Genomic DNA, 19,578 nt, shown 5'->3' on the forward strand with positions numbered 1-19,578 from the left:
TACCCGAGAGTGGCACGGCAGGTGTCGAGGATGGAAGACTTGAGCAGGCTCCAGTGTTCGTCAATGTCCTCAGGGTATTCCTGATTGAGGCTTTCTCCAAGAGAGGCCTGAAACTGCTGCAGGGCGGCAGTTTTGTTCAGGGTCTCAAGGTTTAGTCTCTGCCGGCTCAGCTTCTTTTGCAGTCTCCTCTTCCTCTTGAGTCTGATGGACATCGTGGATCGTATCAGGCGGTGATCTGTCCAGCAGGCCTCTGAATCCATCATGGCTTTTGTGATGCTCACGTCGCGCTGATCCCTGGCCCTGACAATGACATAGTCAATAAGATGCCATTGTTTAGAACGAGGGTGTCTCCATGAACCATTGAGTTTGTTCTTCTGGCGAAAGATGGTATTGGTGATGGTAAGGTCGTATTGAGCACATTTGCTAAGAAGCAAAACCCCATTGGAGTTGATGTTTCCAATGCCTTCCTTTCCAATGGTGCCCTTCCAGAGGTGGTGGTCTCGGCCCACCAGGCATTGAAATCTCCCAATATAATAATCTTGTCCTCCTTGGGGATTTTTGACAATACCTCATCCAGACAGGCATATAAGGCCTCTTTTTTGTCCTCATCGGAAACGAGGGTAGGTGCATAAGCACTAAGAACTGTTGCCGTCATCTAACATCCACCGCCTGATGTGCCAGCTTGTGACTAGGGGCTTCCAGACTTCACAATCCTGCCCCCGTTGCCACTTACTGGTCGCCACAGGACTTTAATCCGGGATGTAAAGTGGACTCCCTGAAAAAGACGCCTGTGCGTGACTTTGTTTAAAGTGGGGAGACTGGTGCACAGACAGTCACCACACTGTCCTTGACAGATCGGGGTCAGAGTCCAGTGGCAAGGAGACCAAGACGACTGGTGACCCTTTTCTGCTGCAGCCTTCATCCGCCTTCCCAGCCGTTGTGACGCCACCCCTTAGGTCAGCTATCATCCTCCGCCTGGTCCACCGTTGAGGTCTTCACTATTTTACCCATAGCTGGAGCTGTTTACCCACAGTGGTTGATGGGCAGTAGGGCGTGTCCACACACCGGTGGGCCTACATGCCACATCTCTGGGGCCCACTGCTGCTCCGAGATCCTGCACAACTTAGCCTGGGACCACAAGGTGCCAGTTGCCGTGTGTGGCCACGAGGAGGCGTGTGCAAGTCTTGGCAATGGAGAGGCTGTGTACCGGCTTATACACTCGGCTCCTCTTTTCACCCCCGGAAACAGAGGGCTAGCCGGTGGCGGTAGCTGAAAGCAGAAAAGTGGCAAGCAGACGCAGCATGCAGCATGCACAAACTACAGGCACTACGACTCCAACACGACTGCACTGACGCATCACACGCCCTGTGTGCTGATGGAACACACACACACACACACACACACACACACACACACACACACACACACACACACACACACGCACACACACACACACACACAGGGCAGTGACTCTCCAATACACATAGATACCAAATGGTCAGGTGAAGCTTTCCCGCCTTTTCCGGACAGTATAAAACCTTCTGACCTGGAGACCTGACCTAGTGTTGTTACATCTGCTGAAGTGCCATGTGCATTGACCGGCCATTAAACAACCCAAGATCTTGCCAATAAAGAACCAACCGTTACTCCACATCTTAGTTTTCCTGACCCAACAACAGACATCATCAACAACATGCAACAGCCGTTGGTGGAATCGAACCCGCACTTTCCTAACTGTGAAGCGGACGTGCTAACCAGTGTACCACCGAGCCGCCAAAGAGTATAAATATTACTATGTTGAGTCAAATACAAGACAGATTACAGATTTAAAACCACCCTTCGACGAGGATGGGAATCCATGCGTGCAGAGCACAGCGGATTATCAATCCATCGCCTTAAACTCTCGGCCACCTCATCGTGGACAACTTGTGTTGACACATCACATTATGTACGTTGTGCCAAGATACTTTGGATGTGAAGATAATGAAAATCCGGCGAGGATGTGATATGAAATGATGAGTGGAGAGCACAATGGGGTAGCAACACATCGCCTGAATATCTCAGCCACCGCATCTCATGCATGAGTTGTATGGGCGACATGATATGGTATGTACGGTGTGGTATAAGCCGCAAGGTAATATGATACAATACTTTAGATGTGAAACGAAGAAGAGATAAGCCACAAAAGAAGTGACACTGCCAACAAAGAAAAACGTTTTTTCAATGTTGTCTCACCCCAAATCTTTGGGATTATCGGATCTGCGCAGTTGGATAATTCCACCAACATTTTAACATCAACATTCTTTCATGGTCTGCCTGGGTGTCCTGGCTGAAGATCCTAAAGGTTTTGAATTCATTTTATGATTCCGCATATAAGCCATGATCGTATAGTGATAAGTACCGTAAATTCCGGACTATAAGCCGCGGCTTTTTTCCCAAATTTTGAACCCTGCGGTTTATAGTCAGGTGCGGCTTATATAAGGATTTTTTCGTGATTTTTGTGATGACTTGATCACTTCAAGATTCAAGAGTTTTTTATTCGCCATGTTTGAGCGTGCCAAACAAGGAATTTGACTTCGGTAAAACACACCCTCTGTTCAACATTTAGGTGACTAACAACACTCAGGACATGTGAAAAATGGCAAAACCAAACAAAAAAAAAATAATAATTTTCACTTTTATACACTGCGGTATCTTGAAGAAAAAAACAACAACAAAAATACTATTTTGAAACACTACTATGGCTGCTGCTTATTCTGGCTGTGTTGCTTGTGACTATTATTCAAGATTCAAGAGTTTTTATTCGCCATGTTTGAGCGTGCCAAACAAGGAATTTGACTTCGGTAAAACACACCCTCTGTTCAACATTTAGGTGACTAACAACACTCAGGACATGTGAATAATGGCAAAAACAGTGTAGACAAATTCAAAAAGGTGTGAAGAGCAGGATGTTATTGCACAGTAATGACTCTGAGACTCTATGAGTGGTGTGAGTTCATCAGAGCAACAGCCTGGGGGAAGAAGATGTCTCTGTGTCTGCTGGTTTTGGCGTACCGAGCTCTATAACGCCGTCCGGAGGGGAGTAGTTCAAACAGACTGCAACCTGGGTGAGAAGGGTCTGTAGAGATGTTCCTTGCACGTTTCCTGGTCCTGGACAGGTACAAGTCTTGGATAGATGGGAGGTTGATTCCAATGATCTTTTCTGCAGTCCTGATTGTCCGTTGCAGTCTGTGCTTGTCTTGTTTGGAGGCTGATCCAAACCAGACAGTGATGGAGGTGCAGAGGACAGACTGGATGATGGCAGTGTAGAAGGTCTTCAGAAGCTCTCGCGGCAGGTTGAACTTCTTGAGCTGTCTCAGGAAGTACAGCCTCTGCTGGGCCTTCTTCCGGACAGAGTCTATGAGGCCGGTCCATTTCGGGTCGCGAGAGATTGTGGTTCCCAGGAACTTGAAGGTGTCTGTGGAGAGAATAGTATTACTGCGGATAGTGAGGGGTAAAAGTGGTGAAGGGTCTCGCCTGAAATCCACTGTCATCTCCACGGTCTTGAGCGGGTTCAGCTCCAGATGAGAGTCTGTGCCCCTCTGGTGGGACACGTTACGTGCTGTCTGTATCTGGGCAGTTCGTGTGCGAGGTTCGCCCTGTTAAGATCACCCAGAACAATGATTAGTGAGTTTGGTAGAAGTTTCTCCATGTCTGTTACCTGGTCAGCCAGCATCTGCGTGGCTTCACTCGCACGTGCGTGTGGTGGGATGTAAACAGCCGCCATGACGATCGAGGAGAACTCCCGTGGTGAATAGAACGGCCGGCAGTTTATGAAAAGTGTTTCTAGGAGAGGGCTGCAAAACTCTTTCAACACCGTGACATCAGTACACCAACGTTCATTAATGTAGAAACAGAGACCACCTCCCTTTGATTTTCCGGAGAGCTCCGCGCTGCGATCTGCTCGCGTTAGCCTGAACCCGGCTAGCTCCACGGCGTGGTGGGGGGTTCGTTCGCTGAGCCACGTTTCCACAAAGCACAGCGCGGCCGATCTGCTGAAGTCCGTGTTCCTTGAAGTGAGGAGCAGCAGTTCGTCCATCTTGTTCGCCAGGGAGCGGACATTCGCCAGATGATATTATGAGCTTTAGTAGGAATGCACGCTAGGTGACCTGCGTCAAAGGGCTCTAAACCCTTTCTCTTACTCTGCCATGTGACTCAGAGATTACACAAAGCAGTGGCGCTGTTTGGACCATCTGCATTGTATTAAAACCCAATCAATCAGCATTTAAATTCAATTCTTCTGACATTTTGCTCACCAAAAACAAGTTGTAATGAACGTGAACTTTTAATGCATTTTATTCAGAAGGTTACTTTGAACCCCGAGGCTTGAATGGCGGCGCGGCGTATTTATGGATTTTACGGCCTCCAGGGGGCCCTCTAGCAGGAAGCAAGTCGCTCTTGCTTCTTATTATTCTTATTATTATTATTTCTTCTTCGTCTGTCTCGCTGACAGACGAAGAAGAAATAATGCGCCGAAGAAGACGTGCTAGTTTTTTTTAATCCAGCCCTATTAGTCTTGTGTAAATGACAAATTATTTGAGGTCCCACCGAGATTTGAACTCGGATCACTGGATTCAGAGTCCAGATTGCTCACCATTACACCATAGAACCCTGGCAGTGACAGAAGGAGGAGCATAATTCTTTCTGAGCACAATGCACTAACTAAGGCGCTCATTTTACGAAATTGACAAAAGTAGTGGAGGCAGGGCTTACACACTCATAGGGCTGTCCACAAAGTACTGAATTGGAATTTCCAAATTTGTGTTCCATGTAAATGACTACAAATTGGAAGTTCCACCAAGGCTTGAACTTGGATTGCTAGATTCAGAGTGCTCACAATCACACCATGCCAACATTGATTAATTGATTGATTGATTGATTGATTGATTGATTGATTGATTGATTGATTGATTGAACATTTATTGATCCCCGGGGGTGGGGAAATTCAGGCCCCATCAGAATCCATACCACAGAGCGGGTATACAAAAGACACACAGATGGCATGAGCGCAACTCAATAGGCTCTCATAAGGCTGCCACACAAAAGCGCCACAAAGAAACCCATTAAGTACGAAAAATAAAAGCCATCAAAGCAAAGGAAAAAAAGTAACAGCGGCCAACCAGCACCCCTCAATATCAGAGAACACCCCAAAACACACAAAATAGCCTCCACGGGGTCCATAAACAGGTGTAAGGACAGTCCAGTTCAACGGCGCCCAATGGACCGTGGTTGTGAATCGGTGAAAACATCACAAAACAGGCAAACGTGTGAGCAGCGTCCTGGGCACCCAGTCGGGGCAGGTGCAGATGGACACCACGGGGCTAGCACGGCGAAGGTCGTTGGTTCCGACGATCACGAGGCTGCGAGGCCAAGGCGAGGGACCCGTCAGCACCGGCCGGATAAGCAGGAAGCCGTCGTAGAGTTACGCCGGTCTCAACCGATTACTCGGTAATCCAGAAGAGCATTAGCTTTAAAACCATCCAAGATCTAAAGTAAGTTCCACCAGTTGACATTGTAACTCGGAGAACATGTGATTACTTTATCAAATACTATATGGCTCCTGTTTGCCGAGGTGTCCCTGGCACACTTTGCAAAGCAGACAACACTGACAAATAGATTTAGAAAATGTTGTTTCCACCCAGTCTCAAACAGGGGGTCTTTCGCGTCTTAGAAGAACAGGATGACCAATACGCTATGGAAACTGCTGTGACGTCCAAAGCATTTTGAGAAGCCTGGCAAAAGTTCACCAAAAGGGAGTGAGGAAGAAAGCAGGCACTTATGAACTTTTTGATTTGCTTTTCAAAACTGTGCCAGCAAAAGCAATTTTTCCATACAAAGAAATAAACTCCGCGTCGGGGAATTGAAGCCCGATTTGCCGAGCCCAGGCTGAGTCGTTTCGCTAAAGGGTACCTGATTTGAGACTGGGTGAAAACCAGGTTTCGCACTTTTCTTTAACTTTTGCCAAGCTCTTCAAAAGGCTATGTGTGTCAGCGCGGTTTCCATGGTGTAGTGGTTATTACATTCCCTCACACGCTGAAGGTCCCTGGTTGGAAACAAGTCTTATGATCCTTTTGATTTTAGACTCCGCGTCGGGGAATTGAAAATGTGGAGTAACAGATGAGTGAGTCGTCACCTTATCGTGGTGGAGGGGTTTGCGTGCCCCTATGATCCTAGGAGCCATGTTGTCTGGGGCTTCATGCCCCTGGTAGGGTCACCCATGGCAAACGGGTCCTAGGTGAGGGGCCAGACAAAGCACGGCTCATCAGCCCCTTATGATGAAAAAAATTAATGGATCACGTTTTCCCTCGCCCGGACGCGGGTCACCGGGGCCCCCCTCTGGAGCCAGGCCTGGAGGCGGGGCTCGAAGGCGAGCGTCTGGTGGCCGGGCCTTCGCCCATGGGGCCCGGCCGGGCTCAGCCCGAAAAGGAAACGTGGGTCCCCCTTCCCATGGGCTCACCACCTGTGGGAGGGGCCAAAGGGGTCGGGTGCATTGCAAGCTGGGCGGCGGCCAAAGGCAGGGACCTTGGCGGTCTGATCCCCGGCTGCAGAAGCTGGCTCTTGGGACATGGAATGTCACCTCTCTGGCTGGAAAGGAGCCCGAGCTGGTGCGCGAGGCAGAAAAGTTCCGACTAGATATAGTCGGACTTGCCTCCACGCACAGTTTGGGTTCCGGTACAAGCCCTCTCGAGAGGGGCTGGACTCTCTTCCACTCTGGAGTTGCCCACGGTGAGAGGCGTCGAGCAGGTGTGGGTATACTTATTGCCCCCCGGCTGGGCGCCTGCACATTGGGGTTCACCCCGGTGAACGAGAGGGTAGCCTCCCTCCGCCTTCGGGTGGGGGGACGGGTCCTGACTGTTGTTTGTGTCTATGCACCAAACGGCAGCTCAGAGTACCCACCCTTCTTGGAGTCCCTGGAGGAAGTGCTGGAGAGCGCTCCTTCTGGGGACTCCGTCGTTCTACTGGGTGACTTCAATGCTCACGTGGGCAATGACAGTGAGACCTGGAAGGGCGTGATTGGGAGGAACGGCCCCCCCGATCTGAACCCGAGCGGTGTTCTATTGTTGGACTTCTGTGCTCGACACGGATTTTCAATAATGAACACCATGTTCAAACATAAGGGTGTCCATGTGTGCACTTGGCACCAGGACACCCTAGGCCGCAGTTCGATGATCGACTTTGTAGTCGTGTCATCGGATTTGCGGCCGCATGTTTTGGACACTCGGGCGAAGAGAGGGGCGGAGCTGTCAACTGATCACCACCTGGTGGTGGGTTGGCTCCGATGGTGGGGGAAGATGCCGGTCCGACCTGGCAGACCCAAACGTTCTGTGAGGGTCTGCTGGGAACGTCTGGCGGAATCCCCTGTCAGGAAGAGCTTCAACTCCCACCTCCGGCAGAGCTTTTCCCACGTCCCGGGGGAGGCGGGGGACATTGAGTCCGAGTGGACCTTGTTCCGCGCCTCCATTGTTGAGGCGGCCGACCGGAGCTGTGGCCGTAAGGTCATTGGTGCCTGTCGTGGCGGCAATCCCCGAACCCGCTGGTGGACACCGGCGGTAAGGGATGCCGTCAAGCTGAAGAAGGAGTCCTATCGGGCCGTTTTGGCCTGCGGGACTCCGGAGGCAGCTGACAGGTACCGGGTGGCCAAGCGGAACGCGGCTTCGGCGGTTGCTGAGGCAAAAACCCGGGCGTGGGAGGAGTTCGGCGAGGCCATGGAGAATGACTTCCGGACGGCTTCGAGGAAATTCTGGTCCACCATCCGGCGTCTCAGGAGGGGGAAGCAGTGCAACGTCAACACTGTTTACAGTGGAGATGGCGTGCTGCTGACCTCGACTCGGGACGTCGTGTGTCGGTGGGGAGAATACTTCGAAGACCTCCTCAATTCCACCTACACGCCTTCCATTGTGGAAGCAGGGCCTGGGGACTCTGAGGCGGACTCTCCAATCTCTGGGGTTGAAGTCACTGAGGTAGTTAAAAAACTCCTCGGTGGCAAGGCCCCGGGGGTGGATGAGATCCGCCCGGATTTCTTAAGGGCTCTGGATGTTGTGGGGCTGTCATGGCTGACACGTCTCTACAGCATCGCGTGGACATCGGGGACAGTGCCTCTGGATTGGCAGACTGGGGTGGTGGTTCCCCTCTTTAAGAAGGGGGACCGGAGGGTGTGTTCCAATTACAGGGGAATTACACTCCTCAGCCTCCCTGGTAAGGTCTATTCAGGGGTGCTGGAGAGGAGGGTCCGTCGGGAGGTCGAACCTCGGATTCAGGAGGAACAGTGTGGCTTTCGTCCTGGCCGTGGAACAGTGGACCAGCTCTTCACCCTCAACAGGATCCTCGAGGGTGCATGGGAGTTCGCCCAACCAGTCCACATGTGTTTTGTGGACTTGGAGAAGGCGTTCGACCGTGTCCCTCGGGAGGTTCTGTGGGGGGTGCTTCGGGAGTACGGGGTACCGAGCCAACTGATAAGGGCGGTTCGGTCCCTGTATCACCGATGCCAGAGTGTGGTCCGCATTTCCGGCAGTAGGTCGGATTCGTTCCCAGTGAGGGTTGGACTCCGCCAAGGCTGCCCTTTGTCACCGATTCTGTTCATAATTTTTATGGACAGAATTTCTAGGTGCAGCCGAGGCGTTGAGGGTGTCCGGTTTGGGGACCTCAGCATCGCGTCTCTGCTTTTTGCAGACGATGTTGTGCTGTTGGCTTCTTCAGGCCGTGATCTCCAGCTCTCACTGGAGCGGTTCGCAGCCGAGTGTGAAGCGGTCGGGATGAGGGTCAGCACCTCCAAATCCGAGTCCATGGTCCTCGATCGGAAAAGGGTGGAATGCCCTCTCCGGATCGGGGATGAGATCCTGCCCCAAGTGGAGGAGTTTAAGTATCTTGGGGTCTTGTTCACGAGTGAGGGGAGGATGGAGCGTGAGATCGACAGGCGGATCGGTGCAGCGTCGGCAGTAATGCGGACTCTGTACCGGTCCGTCGTGGTAAAGAGAGAGCTGAGCCAAAAGGCAAAGCTCTCAATTTACCGGTCGATTTACGCTCCTACCCTCACCTATGGTCACGAGCTATGGGTCGTGACCGAAAGAACGAGATCCCGGATACAAGCGGCCGAAATGAGTTTTCTCCGCAGGATGTCCGGGCTCTCCCTTAGAGATAGGGTGAGAAGTTCGGTCATCCGGGAGAGACTCGGAGTAGAGTCGCTACTCCTCCACGTTGAGAGGAGCCAGATGAGGTGGCTCGGGCATCTCATCAGGATGCCTCCTGGACGCCTCCCTGGGGAGGTGTTCCGGGCATGTCCCACCGGTAGGAGACCCCGGGGACGACCCAGGACGCGCTGGAGAGACTATGTCTCTCGGCTGGCCTGGGAACGCCTTGGTATCCCCCGGGATGAGCTAGATGAAGTAGCTGGGGAGAGGGAAGTCTGGGAGTCCCTCCTGAAGCTGCTGCCCCCGCGACCCGACCCCGGATAAGCGGAAGAAGATGGATGGACCAAAAGCAGGAACTAGGAAGGGAATGGGAGGGAAGGATAAGGTCTGTTCTGTTATCACCTGAATGTCCTGTTATTTACTGAATGTTTTGTGACTATGTGTCATGGAACTTAACTGAGCTCTGTGTGCCGTGTCTGTGCTCACTGCCTATGTGTAAGTGAAAGTCACAAAGCTCTGTGTGCCGTGTCTGTGCTCTGATTGAGCGACTATGTTTGGGTAAATTATTTACACATTGATCGATATGATGAAGTATATATGTTTGTATAAACTAATAAGAGTATCTGCACATTGCTGTTGCTCCCTCTTCAGGCCCTAAACTGATCGCCATTCAATTCCATCCATTCCATCCATTATCTGTACCGCGGGGGGTCGCAGGCGTGCTGGAGCCTATCCCAGCAGTCATCGGACAGTAGGCGGGGGACACGTTGTAACTGGTTGCCAGCCAATCGCAGGGCACACAGAGACAAACAATCATTCGCACTTGCACTCACACCTATGGGCAGTTTGGATTACTAAATCGGCTGACCAAGCATGTTTTTGTGATGTGGGAGGAAAACCCGGGGAAAACCTACGCAGGCACGGGGAGAACCTACAAACTCCACACAGGGAGCACCAGATCACAAGTCAAAAGTCCTTATATGTTACAAATGGATTTGATTTCATGTCGAATCGTATGCTTTGCATGTTTGAGTGGGGATTTGGGGAGGTTTCACCGAACATGTCAATGAATGAGGGAGTAACCGTAAAGATCTAAAATAGTGATGGTTCGGGTGCGCTTGGTGCCCAGTAGCACCCACCTTTGGTCCAGTAAGTAAGGTGCACCACTGTAGCAGATGTTTCCATAGTGTAGTGAGTATCATGTTTGCCTAACACGCGAAAAGTCCCCAGTTCGTGACTGGGTAGAAACAGCTTCGTTACATTCCGATTGGTAGCGAATATGACATGGACCTGAGGACTGCATTTCAGTGATTAATGAATTCTGATTAATATCATAGCCGGTTTGGACGTGTCCTTTCAGGGTCATAATTGTGTGTCTACCGCTGCCTCGTGGCAGCCAGGCCTAAAAAAAGATGGGAACGCCTGAGGGAGTTTCGCCAAGATGAATTAGGAAGAACTTTATGAAATAAAGTTGATGTGAAAACGTAGGTGGACGTAATGTCTGGAAGCTTGTGTTCAACAGAAGGCTGTTTGGTAACAGTGAACAACGGACAAATTCAGCAAGGTAATTTAATTACGCCATGACCCAGATTCGTTCCGGGGATGCTACGGCCACAACGCTATACGATCATGCAATAGCATACAAGAAATTTAGGGTCTTTTCTTTAGGATCTTCAGCCGACCATGAAAGAATGTTGATGTTAAAATGTTGGTGGAAATATCCAACTGCGCAGATCCGATGATCCCAAAGATTTGGGGTGAGACAACATTGAAATTTTTTTTTTCTTTGTTGACAGTGTCACTTCTTTTGTGGCTTAGCTCTTCTTCGTTTCACATCTAAAATATCGTATCATTTTACCTTGTAGCTTATACTACCCCGTACATGCCATATCATGTCGCCCATACAACTCATGCATGAGATGCGATGGCTGAGATATTTAGGCGATGGGTTGCTACTCCATTGTGCTCTCCACTCATCATTTCATATCACATCCTCGTCGGATTTTCAAAGTATCTTGGCACAACGTACATAATGTGTCCTGTCAATGCCATATGAGAAAGATGAGGTGGCCGAGAGTTTAAGGTGATGGATTGCTAATCCATTGTGCTCTGCACTCATGGGTTCAAATCCCATCCTCGTTGAAAGTTGGTGTTAAATTGTTGTACAGACGAGCCTCGGTTCTCGAAAAAATCAGTATTTGAACAAAAAATTTGAGAATTTTTTGCTCCGGATGTCGAACGAAATTCGATTGTCGAACCTCACGAGACGAGCCGAGAGGACCCGCATGCCAACTGACTCCGTTCGTTATTACATTCTCGTTACTCTGAGGATTGCAACAACTCTAATCATGCCTCCAAAGGAAGCAAGTGGGAGCAGTAAAGCCATCCTAAAACACAAAGACGCTCCTAAAGCAATGCAACAGTGAGCGCCCGGCGCGCTGCGTTTGCGCGATCGGACCAAATTAAGCTCCCTGCGCACTGAGGTCCACTTAAATTTTGGAAAGTACATCAGGACTTTAAAAATATTTTCTAAATTATTGCTAAGCACTGCAGTTGCGCGATCGGACAAAAATGTACAAATGAAAAAATACTTTAAAAAGGCGGGGTTTTTAAATTTAAATTTTACATTTTTTTCCATTATTTGTAATGGGAAAACATGATTCGGAATTTGAACGATTAACTTCTCCAACAGCCTTCTGGAACGGATTGTGGTCGAAAACCGAGGCTCCACTGTATCTGTAATCTGGTTTGTATTTGACTCAATATAGTAATATTTATACCCTTTGGCGGCTCGGTGGAGAACTGGTTAGCATGTCCGCTTCACAGTTAAGAAAGTGCGGGTTCGATTCCATCAACGGCTGTTGCGTGTTGTTGATGATGTCCGTTGTTGGGTCAGGAAACCTATGATGTGGGGTAACGGTTGGTTATTTATTGGCAAGGTTTTGGGTTGTTTAATGGCGGCCAGTACACATGGCACTTCAGCAGATGTAACAACACCCCCCATCTCCAGATCAGAAGGTTTTATACTGTCCGGAAAAGGCGGGAAAGCGTCACCTGACCATTTGGTATCTTTGTGTATTGGAGAGTCACTGCCCTGTGGGTGCGTGTGTGTGTGTGTGTGCGTGTGTGTGTGGGTGTGTATATGTGCGTGTGTGGGTGTGTATGTTGTTGTAAGGCGGACGTAGTTGAGAGCGCCATGAGAACGTTAAAGGGGCAAGTGTGTGCATGGATTGTATTTATAAAACCCGCGCCCTATGACGCGGTGCGCCCTATGTTTGTTAAACACAGTCATGGCACACATAACTGAGACTGCGCCTTTTATTACGGTGCGCGTTTTAATCGTGAAAATACGGTAACTCGTCAGCACTGGTTTACTGCAATTTGACGACAAACCGCAAAACTATTGGGCATGGAAAGCATCATGTATTGGCGCGACTAAAGACTTAAATTTATCAGAAAGAGAGGAGTTCGACCTACTAACAAGGTGGCTAGGTCCAAGATCTGCAGAACTGGTGAAAAGGGTTCATGGCGTACCCGCTGGAGGCGTAAAGATGATTTGGGAACGGGTTGAAGAGTGTCACCGTTCCTCAGAAGCAATTGAGGACACACTGCTAAACAAGATAGAGGAGTTTCCAAGGCTAACAAACAAAGATACGAGCCAGCTAAGAGACCTGGGAGACATCTTGTAGGAGCTATTGTGGGAGCTAAGTCAGATGATTGATTGATTGATTGATTGATTGATTGATTGATTGATTGATTGATTGATTGATTGATTGAAACTTTATAGATCCCCGGGGGTGGGGAAATTCAGGCCCCAGCAGTATTCATACTGAAAAGGGAGCAACAGCAATGTCTAAATATTTCATATTAATTTTATATTAATTTATGAAAACATAGTTGCTCCATCAGAGCACAGACACGGCACACACAGCTTGGTAACGTTTCCATTACACATAAGGCAGAGCTTATTAACGTCATGACACATTGATACAAAACATTCAGTAGAAAACAAGAAATTCTTATGAGGATATGTTTTCCTTCTTTTCCCCTCCCTTTTCTTCCCTTCCGTATTCCTGCTTGCGGAGAATATAAAACCTTCTGATCTGGAGTCTGACGTGGTTGTTCTCCTCTGCTGAATTGCACTTGTACTGACTGCCGTGAATCAACCCAAGATCTTGCAAATAAAGAACCAACTATTACTCCACATCTTTGTTTTCTTTGCTCAACGACGGACATCTTGAACAAAACGCAACATAACCCTGCCTGATAGAAGTGTGTTTGAATTTTTGATTAGCGGTAGGTGCTAAAGCCTCATTGCTAGCAAGAGAACTGGTCTTGCAAAAAAGGATTCACTCGCTGAGTCCAAATTCACAGGCTGCATCCTTAGAAAGTTTTTTTATTTTTTTATTGCCAATTATAGGGCTGCATGACGTGACTCCCGGTGCGACGCGAACGCATCACGTGACACACAAATTCAGCCTTAAAACTGGCATTCGTTAAATGGCGACGGATGCTGAGCGGAGACTACATCAAAGTCAAAGTCCCAATGATCGTCACACACACCTGGGTGTGGTGAAATTTGTCCTCTGCATTTAACCCATCCCCGTGTGATTTTAATCCATCCCCTGGGGGAGAGGGGAGCAGTGAGCAGCAGCGGTGCCGCGCTCGGGAATCAGTCATACGTATATTTTAAAGTCATTTCCCATATTACTCTTTCAAATATCTATTCAGAAACTCTGAACATATAAGGACATATTGATTGAGAGAAAACAGGGGGGGGGGGCTGAGAGTGGACAGGTTTGGTGAACCCCTGACATCTGGTCAAATCAGAGCAGGGGGTGTTTTATGATGTTGGGGGAAACAGAACAACTTGATTGCTTCCTCTGCAGCTGGTTAACCAGTGCAGAGGTCTTAGCACTTTGTTTACGATGTTGTGGGAACAAACAGAATATTTTTTCCCCCTCAGCAACTGGTTAATCAATATAGTCTCCATTCCAACACAATCGTACAATCAAGACAATTTGTCAACCCTAACAATCTTGGGCCAGGAACTGAGCAGGAAAAAGGTTTCTCACCTGTGTGTGTTCTTGTGTTTATTTTTAAGTGACTGATCTGAGAGATTCTTTGACCACAAACTGAGCAGGAAAAAGGTTTCTCACCTGTGTGTGTTCTTGCATGTGTTTTTAAATGTCGCTTCTGAGAGAATCTTTGGCCACATTTTTTTTGATGAAAAGACACACCTTGTCCTTTTGCTCGTTAGGCATGACTGTTGTCACATTCAAACTTGTACATAAAGGAGAATCAAAATCAGGACTCGACCCTGCTTTCCAAGACCACCGCTTCAACCAGCTATGAGGTTCGAGAACACTAACTGGTTCTCAAACTTGGCCCAGCTATCTTGCTTTGCTTGCTCGCAAAATAGTAGCATGGTAGTTAAACGTGCCTATTGATTTGTGACACATCCTAATTTCGCAATATTGTACATGAATAGTTTATAGTTTATTAGTAACAGCCGTAGGTCAGACCTTGTAGCACAGTAGTTAGGGTACTGGTTTAGTAAACAAGGGGTTATGAGTTCAATTCTCACTGAGCCCTGATAATATACTTAATTGCTGTGCCAGCTGAATTTATAATAGTTGAGGGTGTAATTACACGTATCTTGTCCATGGTACTGGTGACCAGCAGTTGTGTGATGAGTTGTTGTTGTCTTTGGGGACATGAAGGGAAATTTGATAGTTTCTCATGGCACACAAATGTGCCCACACTGGTTGAAATTCACTGGCCTAGAGTCCTGGTTAGACTACATTTTCAAGAGTTTCTTTTGGTTCATCTTCTAAAAGTTTGACACAGTTTTGCCAAGCAAGGCCGCGTAGCTTAGTGATAAGAGCACTAGAATTGTAAATCAGAGGGTGTGAGTTAAATTCCCACTAGGGTCTGACAGACAGCTACATATGCGAACCTTGCTTGTTTGTTTGTTTTTTGTTTGTTTGTTTGTTTATTTTCACATACAAAAACAATTTAAAATGTACATAGATTAAATAAATGTGATGGAGAATGTCTAAAAAACCCTCCAGGGGCTTGCGAAGTGGCATTCTCCAGATATATGAATACATTTAAGATAAAATTTCAATGGATAGAGAAATATGCATCCTAATACATGTCATACGGATGAAAAAAAAAATTATAACAGGGATAAGGCATACAACATACAACAATAAGGAAAAACACACCAAAACTATAACTAAAGAGAAGAATGAATGGATCCGGGTTCATTTAGCATACCATATGGAAAGTATTTAGTGTCTAAGAGAAGTGATTTCAGAGCCTTCTTAAATTGGTCCCATAAAAATAGTGGCAGCGAATTGTAAATCTTTGACCCTCTGTAGTCTATGTTAAACTGAGTTTGGGCTGTACGGGCTATTGGTGGTCTGAGGTCATTTGAGCTGCGTGTGGGGTAATTATGGACCTGAGAATTATGTCTAAATAAGTTATGAAAAAATAGGGGAAGGGTTCTCCCCAATGAGCCTTGAACAAAGAGACCAATTTGAAGATGATTGACTTGAAAAACAGTGAGGACACCTAGCCGAGTAAAAAGAGGCTGACATGAATGTTTCGGATGTACACAACATATTACTCTTAGAGCTCGTTTCTGCAGACGATATATAGGCTCAAGTTTGGCACTTCTTTTGTGGCTTAGCTCTTCTTCGTTTCACATCTAAAGTATCGTATCAGTTTACCTTGTAGCTTATACTACACCGTACATGCCATATCATGTCGCCCATACAACTCATGCATGAGATGCGATGGCTGAGATATTTAGGCGATGGGTTGCTACTCCATTGTGCTCTCCACTCATAATTTCATCACATCCTCGTCGGATTTTCATTATCTTCACAAAGTATCTTGGCACAACGTACATAACGTGACATGTCATCACCAGATGAACAAGACGAGGTGGCCGAGAGGTTAAGGCGATGGATTGCTAATCCATTGTGCTCTGCACGCATGGGTTCAAATCCCATCCTCGTCGAAAGTTGATGTTAAATTGTTGTACAGTGGAGCCCGGTTCTCAAACAAATCATTATTTGAACAAAAAATTCGAGAATTTTTTGCTTCAGATGTCGAACGAAATTCGATTGTCGAACCTCGCGAGCCAACTGACTCCGTTCGTTATTACATTCTCGTTACTCTGAGGATTGCAACAACTCTAATCATGCCTCCAAAGGAAGCAAGTGGGAGCAGTAAAGCCATCCTAAAACACAAAGACGCTCCTAAAGCAATGCAACAGTGAGCGCCCGGCGCGCTGCGGTTGCGCGATCGGACCAAATTAAGCTCTCTGCGCACTGAGGTCCACTTAAATTTTGGAAAGTACATCAGGACTTTAAAAATATTTTCTAAATTTTAGCGACCGCTCTGTCACAATAATGCGACCAGCATCGGCGAAGCACTGCAGTTGTGCGATCGGACAAAAATGCGCAAATGAAAAAATACTTTAAAAAGGCGGGGTTTTTTTTGCTTGGAACGGATTAATTTCTTTCCATTATTTGTAATGGGAAAACATGATTCGCAATTTGAACGATTCACTTCAACAACCTTCTGTGGTCGAAAACCGAGGCTCCACTGTATCTGTAATCTGGTTTGTATTTGACTCAATATAGTAATCTTTATACTCTTTGGCAGCTCGGTGATACACTGGTTAGAATGTCCGCTTCACAGTTAAGAAAGTGCGGGTTTGATTCCATCAACGACTGTTGTGTGTTGTCGATGATGTCCGTTGTTTGGTCAGGAAAACTAAGATGTGGGGTAACGGTTGGTTCTTTATTGGCAAGATCTTGGGTTGTTTAATGGCGGTCAGTACGCATGGCACTTCAGCAGATGTAACAACACCCCCCATCTCCAGATCAGAAGGTTCTATACTGTCCGGAAAAGGCGGGAAAGCGTCACCTGACCATTTGGTATCTATGTGTATTGGAGAGTCACTGCCCTGTGTGTGCGTGTGTGTGTGCGTGTGTGTGTGTGGGTGTGTATATGTGCGTGTGTGTGTGTGTGTGTATCCAAAGACCTCAACGGTGGGAGTGGCGGAGGATGACACTGTGAGTCACAACGGCACTGAAGGCGGACGAAGGCTGCAACAGAGGGTGGTCTCCAATCGTCATGGACCCATGCCATTGGATCCCGGCCCCTTTCTGCCAAGGACCGTGTGGTGGCTGCAGGCGCATCAGTCTCCCCACGCTAAAAGACGTCACGCGCAGGCGTCCTCCTGAAGGGAACGTATTCCATTTTACATCCTGGACAACAAAGTCCTGTGGCGATCAGGAAGTGGTAACGGGGGCAGGACAGTGAGGTCTGGCAGCCCCTAGCCACAACCTGACACACAGGCGGGGGGTGTTAGATTCAGTCGTTAAGTTCTTGGACTGAGGCAGAAGAGCTTCTCGGCAGCTGCACCCATGACTGAGCAGCCCTATTTAGGATCCACTCTGCTCACCCCATTTAGGGGAGGGGGTTAGAAAAGGTACCCTAAACATAGCCTGCCTCCCAAATCCTGTCTGGAATACCGCATCCAGAGGGATCACCATCACGCGGTCAGAAACAAAAACATGTACACATTGGAGCCTGGAACGTGCGGACCCTAACGGACAACCAAGCCAGTGATCGACCTGAAAGGCGAACTGCCATCATCTCCAGAGAGCTAAGGAAGTTCCAGATCGACATCGCAGCACTCTCCGAGACCCGACTAGCAGATGAAGGGCAGCTGAAGGAGGAAAAAGGTGGATATACTTTCTTTTGGAAAGGAAAACCTGCAACTGAGCCAAGAATCCATGGTGTGGGTTTTGCTATCAAGAACCGCCTCATCAACCACCTCCATGAACTCCCTGTGGGCATTAACGAGCGCCTAATGACCATACGCCTGATGCTTGCCAACAATCAGATGGCCACGGTCATTAGTGCCTATGCACCAACACTCGATGCACAGGACGAAGTTAAGGAGGCCTTCTACGCTGACCTAGACAAAGTCCTATCGGACGTCCCCAAGGAGGATAAGCTAATCCTGCTTGGAGACTTCAACGCCAGAGTGGGACGAAACCACCACCTATGGAGGGGTACGCTGGGACGAGAAGGGGTTGGAAACACAAACTCTAATGGCACATTACTACTAACCAAGTGCTCAGAACACAACCTGGTCATCACCAACACACTTTTCCGTCAAAAAACCAAGTTCAAAACATCTTGGATGCATCCTCGCTCCAAACTGTGGCATCTCATCGACTATGTCATTGTCCGCTCTAAAGACCGCCGCGATGTCCTAAACACCAGAGCAATGACCAGTGCAGACGACTGCTGGACCGACCATCGCCTCATTCGCTCCATCATGTCCATCCGCCTAATGCGGAAAAAACGGATGCAGAAAAGACAATGCCAAGAATAAACATCGAGCTGTTGAATGACACCGCCTACCAACAACAGCTGCAGGAGGCTCTTAGTGCAGCGCTGCCCAACCACTACCCAGAGGATACTGAAACACACTGGAGCACACTTTCGACTACCATAATGAACACCTGCAAAAGAATCCTCGGGCACAAAAAGCGGACGCATCAAGACTGGTTTGATGAGAATGACACTGAGATCCAGCAGCTAATTAACAACAAGCGGCAAGCTTTTATCACCTGGCAAAATGACATCCACTGCAAGGTGAAAAGAGTAGCCCATGCCAAAGCGAAGGCAGCCGTCCAAACACAGGTTAGGAAACTGAAGAACCAATGGTGGACAAAGAAGGCTCTGGAGATCGAGCAGCTTGCTGACTCTGGAGACACGAGAGGCTTCTTTGATGCCACGAGAGCGGTGTATGGTCCCAGCCACCGCTGCCTAACCCCCCTTCGCTCAAAGGATGGCCTGCTGCTGAAGGACAAGGAGGCAATTGCAAACAGGTGGAAAGAACACTACGAGGACCTCTTAAACAGGGACACTATACCTGAGATGGAGGCTCTTGATCAACTACCACAACAGCCCACAGCTGAAAGCATGGGAGAGCCACCCAGCCTGAACGAGCTGCAGGATGCCATTGGGAAGATGAGGAACAACAAGGCTGCTGGGTCCGATGGAATTCCAGCAGAGGTCTTGAAGAAAGGCGGACCCGACCTTCTCAGGCACATCCATGCCCTGCTTCTTAAGATTTGGGAAGAAGAGAAAATCCCTGCGCAGCTCAGAGATGCCTTAATCGTCTCCGTATTCAAGAAAGGAGACAAGGCAGACTGCGGGAATTACCGTGGCATTTCTCTCCTCTCCACCATAGGGAAAGCCCTCGCTCAGGTTCTGGCCAACAGACTCACCCCCCTGTCAGAAATCATCCTTCCTGAGTCTCAGAGTGGATTTCGCCCAAGCAGAGGCACCACAGACATGGTTTTCATTGCTC

The 19,578-nt window shown here is 48.3% G+C and overlaps 3 non-coding genes across 3 annotated transcripts; 2 read left to right on the forward strand and 1 right to left on the reverse strand.

The window, feature by feature from the left end:
• Window positions 1-4,578: 4,578 nt before the first annotated feature.
• On the reverse strand, window positions 4,579-4,650 carry trnaq-cug. The gene has a single exon. It is a non-coding gene; the product is annotated as a tRNA-Gln (tRNA).
• Window positions 4,651-11,227: 6,577 nt separating this feature from the next.
• On the forward strand, window positions 11,228-11,309 carry trnas-gcu. Its single transcript has one exon. It is a non-coding gene; the product is annotated as a tRNA-Ser (tRNA).
• A 4,806-nt stretch (window positions 11,310-16,115) lies between these two features.
• On the forward strand, window positions 16,116-16,197 carry trnas-gcu. The gene has a single exon. It is a non-coding gene; the product is annotated as a tRNA-Ser (tRNA).
• Window positions 16,198-19,578: the final 3,381 nt, after the last annotated feature.

Source organism: Syngnathus acus, unplaced genomic scaffold, assembly GCF_901709675.1.
Source record: "Syngnathus acus unplaced genomic scaffold, fSynAcu1.2, whole genome shotgun sequence".
NCBI classification, from domain to species: Eukaryota; Metazoa; Chordata; class Actinopteri; order Syngnathiformes; family Syngnathidae; genus Syngnathus; species Syngnathus acus.